We start from the raw sequence: 7,314 nt of genomic DNA, 5'->3' as shown, positions 1-7,314 counted from the left end.
AAAAAAGGAAAGAAGGAGAAACGATGAAGGAGAAAAGCAGGGTGCAAATCCGCGCGTGCGCGCACAGCGCGCTCACGCGTGGATGCAGCAGAGACGATCCGCGCACGCGCACAGCGTGCTTACGCGCGGATGAGATTGTGCTCCCATCACAATGCTAGCACAAAGCGCGCATAACTCTCTGGTTTTTGTACTAGAAGTTGCGGAAGTGCAATCCGCGCGCGCGCGCACAGCGTGCTAGCGCGCCGATGCCCTTTTTTTGCCCAAAAAGCAGAAAAATGCCCAAGAGCTCCCTATAATGTCTAAAACTCTTCTTTATTCAATCAAATATCATACAATTCACAAAAATGCAATTTGATTTTAGGATTTATTCATCTACTACTAATGAATACAACATACTAACAACCAATCTTTACAAACAAATCAATATGAAATGAAAATCTACCTACAATGATAACTCAAATCACTTATTAAACAAAACTAAAAGAGGATGGAAAGAGTTTACCATGGTGGGGTGTCTCCCACCTAGCACTTTTAGTTTAAGTCCTTAAGTTGGACATTTTGAGGAGCTTATTGTCATGGTGGCTTATGTTTGTACTCATCCTTGAATCTCTAAGGATCTTTGCTTTTCAATTGGTTGACAGAATTTCCAACCATCTTCATCAAGCTTGGGCAAAGTTCTACCCAAGATATGAGTCCCCATCGTTGGTCTTCACATAGCGAACTGGGATCCCATATCTTGTTTTCACACCCGTCTTCGATTTGGTCTTCATACTCTTTCTTTCCGGGTGATTGACATATAGAATTCTCTTTAATATACCAAGCCTTCCGTCGAGACCCTTGTAAAGTGGCATTCTTCCAATCATCGTTCCTATACCTTGAAGCTTTGACCTTAATGAGCCTAATTCCTAACTTGCAACCACTACACAACTCATTCTTTCTTTTAATTCCACAAAGAGCTCTAAGTTGTCCATCCGTTTCAATCAAACCATATTCAAGCGAGAAAATAAAGCTTAGGGATAAGAATTTTACCACTTGAATGTTGTGTTGGATGGTGACTCGGAAAGAGAGACCTCCCTACACTTAGACAATGCAAGGTCTACTTCCTTGTGCTCTTCTTTGTGTATTTCCACCTCTTGACAAATTTCTTCAATTTAGACCATTCCCCTTTTATCACATGGCTTGGTGTTATCTTCAAAAACTTTGATTTCTTGCCTAATGGAAGGTGATTCAATTTTGGATAGGAATTCATTGATGAATAAATCCATTTCTTGATCAACCTCTTCATATTCTTTAATTTCGATATACACCATGCCAACTTTTTCCTCTTGGTAGCTCTCTTTCGATTCACTCTCTTTCTTATTGCTCACCAAAGGTATGGGAGGTTGTGCACACTCTTCTATAATTACAACTCCATGTCCAATGGGAGAGGATTCGATTGTAGATAGAAATTCATCCATGATGGAATCCATCTCTTGATAGGCCTCTTTCAAGTCTCCAACTATGACATGCCTTGGAGGTTGCGCACCCTCCTCAACATCAATTTCAAGCTTCTTGGAAGAGTGCTCCATGGTGCTACATTCCCTTGGACTTTCATCATTTCCTAAATTTTCAACCACTTCTTCGTTTTCTTCAATGATCATAGGCTCCTCCAATTGTTCCAACATAAAATTCGATTCCTTCTTCTCCACCAGATTTTCCAATTTCTCCTTCATGCTTTGCTCTTCTTTTGACTTTTCACATGTGGTCACGAAAGTACCTTGAGTATTCAAACATTGGTGGGCTAAAGTATGCACCAACTTGGTTAAATTGGTCACAAACTCAAGTGTATCCCGCTTCATGGCTTCTTGTCCTTGGAGTAACAAAGTGAAAGGATCGTCTATTGGGGCTTGGGGTGAGTAGGAACGTTCATTATTTTGGAGAGAGAGTTCAAGGTAGGAAGGTGGTTCTTCTTGGTAAGGGTATGGAGATGGTGAGTATTGAGGTGGTTCTTGGTAATAGTCATTATAGGATTGTGGTGGTTCTATAGGTTCTTGCTCATAAAGGTCATAAGAATATGGTATGGATGAGTGGTCATATGGTGGATATGGATCATAGGAAGGTTCTTGGTATGGAGGCGCTTGTGAGTATGGTTGAGGTTCATGTTGAGGATAAGAGTCATAGGCATATGATGGTGGTGATTGATTGTCGCAAAAATATTTACCATAGCCGTTGAATTGACATGCATTAGGATGGTGATTACACCTATGAGTGTCCGGAGTTTGTTGCCAATAGGAGTGATCAATTCCTTGAGGCTCCTCCATCTTTGTTGGTTTCATCCATAATGAGTGTCATCATTGAAGTGCACATTTCCTACAACACAATTAGGACCAAACTCATAGCCAAAATGAGAATTCATAGTGGAAAAACAAAAATAAAACTAACAAAATCTAGTAAACAAGCAAAAGATAAACTATTTACACTATTCATATATGTAGAATAACCAAGGTTTGGTTGTCAAGAATCTTCATCATTATCACTAGCCACAAGTATGGTAGTTGCAAGGATTAATCCCACTTAGTCATCCTTTAATCAAATAACAAAGGAAAGTCAAGTGAGCTATATAAATCCAAGTCCATAAATCCTAACTTTTCACTAATTGGATTAATGAAGGCTAGAGTCAATGGCTATCAACTATCAATCAATTGGACACTAGTAACTCAAGAAATCCTAAGTTACCTTCTCAAGCTAAGAACATAAAATTCTATTCTAACATTCTCCCAAGCATTTAATCAAACACTTGGAAGGTACAAAAGAAAAGTATAGTAAATCACAACAAGAATGAATTCTAACAACAATTGAATGCAAAGAATTAACAACAACAATCAAGGAAATCATAATTATCATGAATTACCTCAATATTGCATTATTGAAAGAAAACAAAGGGAACAAGGGTATCTCAATTACAAAACCTAGAAACAAAATAAGAGAAATTACAACAAGAGAATAAGGATAGAAAGAAGAACCAAAGTGTAGCAATCACCAATTGGAGGTAGAAGTAGAAGGAGACTTGAATTAAACCTAGAACTATAAGATCCTAATCTAACCCTAATTCCTAATCCTAGAGAGAAGTGAGAGCTTCTCTCTCTAGAACTACTTCTAAAACTAAACTATGACTAATGATCAAAAGTATGTAAAAGTATCTAAAGTATATTGATTCCCCTTCAATCCTTGGCTTAAATAGCATCAGAAATGAGTTGGATTGGGCCCACAAGACTTTAGAATTCGCTGGCCACGTATTGGTTTAAGTGGACCATATGGCAGCAACGATGCGTGCGTGTACAGTGCGCGTGCGCGTCACCATACGTGTAGCAACTATGGCAAATATTATATCATTTCGAAGCCCCAGATGTTAGCTTTTCAACCCAACTAGAACCGCATTATTTGGACCTCTGTAGCTCAAGTTATGGCCGATTAAGTGCGAAGAGGTCGGCTTGACAGCTTTTGCGATTCCTACATTTCTTCATGAGTTCTCCATTTTTACATGCTTTTCCTTCATTCCCTTGATCCAATCTTTGCCTCCTAAATCTGAAATCACTTAAGAAACATATCAAGGCACCTAATGGAATCAAGGTGAATTAAATTTAGCTATTTTAAGACCTAAAAAGCATGTTTTTCACTCTTAAGCACAATTAAGGGAGAAGTTATAAAACCATGCTATTTCATTGAATAAATGTGGGTAAAAGGTGATAAAATCCCCAAAAATCAATACAAGATAAACCCTACAAATGGGGTTTATCAGTGGGTGTTAGCACATTGATTTGAAGCTTTTTCATGAGGGATAGAGGCATTAAGTTGATGGTTGCTCCCAGGTAACAGAGTCCCTTATCAATCATGGTTTTTCCTATAGCACAGGGTATGTGAAAACTCCCTGGGTCCTTCTTTTTTGTAGGTGGCTCTATTTGAATGAGAGCACTGCACTCCCTATTCATCACTATTGTTTGCCCACCCTTCAGTGAACGCTTTTTGGTCAGCAGCTCCTTTATGTACTTGATGTATAAGGGCATCTGTTGAAGAGCCTTAATGAATGGTATGTTCACATGAAAGGATGCAAACATATCGAGGAACCTTGAATATACTCTCCTTGCTACACCACCCTTGAGCCTTTGGGGAAAAGGTGCATATGGGTTCAGAGTCTCCTCTTTCTTTAGCTCCTCCCTGTGTGTGGGATGGGGTGCTTGATTTCTCTCTTCATGCTTTTCCTTTGGATTGTCTTGGAAATGTTCTGTTTGTGTGTTTACTTCTTCCACACTCCTCTCATCACTTATAGTGATCATCTTGCATTCTTCCCATCTTACTTTCTTTGTTTCTCCTCTTGGGTTCTTCTCTGTGTCACTTGGGAAACTATCAGTAGGTTTGGGAAACTATTGAGATAGATATCCCACTTGGGACTCCAGCCTCTTGATGGTGTCTCCCTGGTTTTTGATATTGGCTCGCACTTCGTCCTTGAACGCTCGGTTGTCTTGGACTTCCTTACACATACCTTTAAGTAGAGTCTCAATTCTGGAGAGTCTATCTTCGATTGGTGATGGTGGATTGAGGTTAGGAAGTTGAGAGTGGTCATGTTGGTTTTGATATGGATGTTGAGAAGGGTGATTAGGTGGGTGTTGATATGATCTTGATGAGCGGATAATTTATACGCTTTTTGGCATTGTTTTTAGTATGTTTTTAGTATTTTTTAGTTAGTTTTTATTATATTTTTATTAGTTTTTAGTTAAAATTCACTTTTCTGGACTTTACTATGAGTTTGTGTGTTTTTCTGTGATTTCAGGTATTTTCTGGCTGAAATTGAGGGACTTGAGCAAAAATCTGATTCTGGAGCTATAGAAGCCCAATTGGCGCGCTCTCAACTGCGTTGGAAAGTAGACATCCTGGGCTTTCCTGCAATGTATAATAGTCCATACTTTGCCCAAGATTTGATGGCCCAAACTGGCGTTCCAAATCAGCTCAAAACTGCCCGGCGTTAAACGCCGGAACTGGCACAAGAATGGGAGTTAAACGCCCAAACTAGCACAAAAGCTGACGTTTAACTCCAAGAAAAGTCTCTACACATGAAAGCTTCAATGAGCCCAAGCACACACCAAGTGGGCCCGGAAGTGGATTTTTATGTCATTTACTCATTTCTGTAAACCCTAGCCTACTAGTTCTCTACAAATAGGACCTTTTGCTATTGTGTTGAGAGTCTTTCGTTCTTTAGATCTTTTGATCATGTTTTTATGATTGAACCCTCTTTGGGAGGCTGGCCATTCGGCCATGCCTAGACCTTGTTCTTATGTATTTTCAACGGTGGAGTTTCTACACACCATAGATTAAGGTGTGGAGCTCTGCTGTACCTCGAGTATTAATTTAATTACTATTGTTCTTCTATTCAATTCAGCTTATTCTTGTTCTAAGATATTCATTCGTACCCAAGAACTTGATGAATGTGATGATTATATGACGCTCATCATCATTCTCACTTATGAACGCGTGCCTGACAACCACCTCTATTCTACAAGCAAACAAGGCTTGAATATATATCTCTTAGATCCCTTAATCGGAATCTTCGTGGTATAAGCTAGAATTGATGGCGGCATTCAAGAGAATCCGGAAGGTCTAAACCTTGTCTGTGGTATTCTGAGTAGGATTCAAGGATTGAATGACTGTGACGAGCTTCAAACTCCTGAAGGCTGGGCGTTAGTAACAGACGCAAAAGAATCACTGGATTCTATTCCAACCTGATTGAGAACCGACAGATGATTAGCCGTGCTGTGATAGAGCGCGTTGAACATTTTCACTGAGAGGACGAGACTGTAGCCACTGACAACGGTGATGCTCAACATACAGCTTGCCATGGAAAGGAGTAAGAAGGATTGGATGAAGACAGTACGAAAGCAGAGAGACGGAAGGGACAAAGCATCTCCATACGCTTATCTGAAATTCTCACCAATGAATTACATAAGTATCTCTATCTTTATCTTTATGTTTTATTCATATATCATCCATAACCATTTGAATCTGCCTGACTGAGATTTACAAGGTGACCATAGCTTGCTTCATACCAACAATCTCCGTGGGATCGACCCTTACTTGCATAAGGTTTATTACTTGGACGACCCAGTGCACTTGCTGGTTAGTTGTGTGAAGTTGTGAAATTATGTTTAGACCATGGTATTGAGCATCAAGTTTTTGGAGCCATTATCGGGGACTGTTTGAGTTGTGAAAAGAATAAATCACAATTTCGTGCACCAGATCTCTGTGAGGGATGTTGGTGAGTTTCATTGTTGTTGGGATTGTGGTTGTGGCGTCTCTGGTCTAGGCCTTGGTCTTGTTGGTTTCCCCGCCCAAAATTAGGGTGGTTTCTCCAACCAGAATTATAAGTTTTGGAGTATGGATCATGGGTCTGTCTGGGTGAGTTTCCAACATAGTTGGCTTGTTCCAAGTCATCTTCCTCTCCTGTATTCACTCCTTATTGGGCTGGTGATGAAGTGGTGATTGCTGCAACTTAGTTCTCTTCCACCTTCTTGGTAAGATCAGCTAACTGCTTGGTGATCATCTTATTTTGAGCCAACAGTGCATCCATGTGGTTCAGCTCCATCACTCCTCGAGTGTTGCTCCTTTCAGAAGCATAGAAGTAGTCATTCTCAGCTACAGTCTCAGTGACATCTATGGCTTCTTTAATGGTTTTCTTCTTATATAGAGAACCCCCTGATGAATGGTCTTCGGCCTTTTTTGATTCATAAGAAAGACCTTCATAGAAAATGTGTAGTTGAACCCATTCATTGAACATGTTCGGTGGGCACCTTCTTGTTAAGTCCTTAAATCTCTCCCATGCTTCATAGAGAGTTTCACCATCTTGTTGCCTGAAGGTTTGTACCTCAGCTCTCAACCTGCTGATTCTTTGAGGAGGGTAGAATCTCGCCAAAAATTTGTTCACCACATCTTCCCAGTTTGTTAAACTCTCCTTCGAGAAAGATTCCAGCCATTTAGATGCTTTGTCCCTGAGTGAAAAAGGGAACAAAAGCAGTCTATAGACATCCGGATGAACACCATTAGACTTCACAGTGTCACATATTCTTTGGAAGATGGTTAGATGTTGATTGGAGTCTTCTTAGGCACTTCCTCCGAATGAACAGTTCTTCTGAACAAGGGTGATGAGCTGGGGTTTTAATTCAAAGTTATTGGCATGTATGGTTGGCTTTTGGATACTACTTCCACAATTTTCTGGGTTTGGATTGATGTAAGAGCCTAAAACTCTTCTCTCTTGCCCAGCATGATTCACAGGGCCTTCTCTGGCAT

General features: G+C 40.1%; 1 non-coding gene across 1 annotated transcript; it reads left to right on the top strand.

Moving 5' to 3' along the window:
* The first annotated feature begins 6,800 nt into the window (after positions 1-6,800).
* On the top strand, positions 6,801-6,907 carry LOC130937978 (small nucleolar RNA R71). Its single transcript, XR_009069165.1, has one exon. It is a non-coding gene; the product is annotated as a small nucleolar RNA R71 (small nucleolar RNA).
* The last annotated feature ends 407 nt before the right edge of the window (positions 6,908-7,314 follow it).

This window comes from Arachis stenosperma, chromosome 6, assembly GCF_014773155.1.
Source record: "Arachis stenosperma cultivar V10309 chromosome 6, arast.V10309.gnm1.PFL2, whole genome shotgun sequence".
Lineage (NCBI taxonomy): Eukaryota > Viridiplantae > Streptophyta > Magnoliopsida > Fabales > Fabaceae > Arachis > Arachis stenosperma.
The sequence above is the reverse complement of the archived record's forward strand: the minus strand, read 5'-3'. Positions and strand labels throughout refer to the sequence as shown.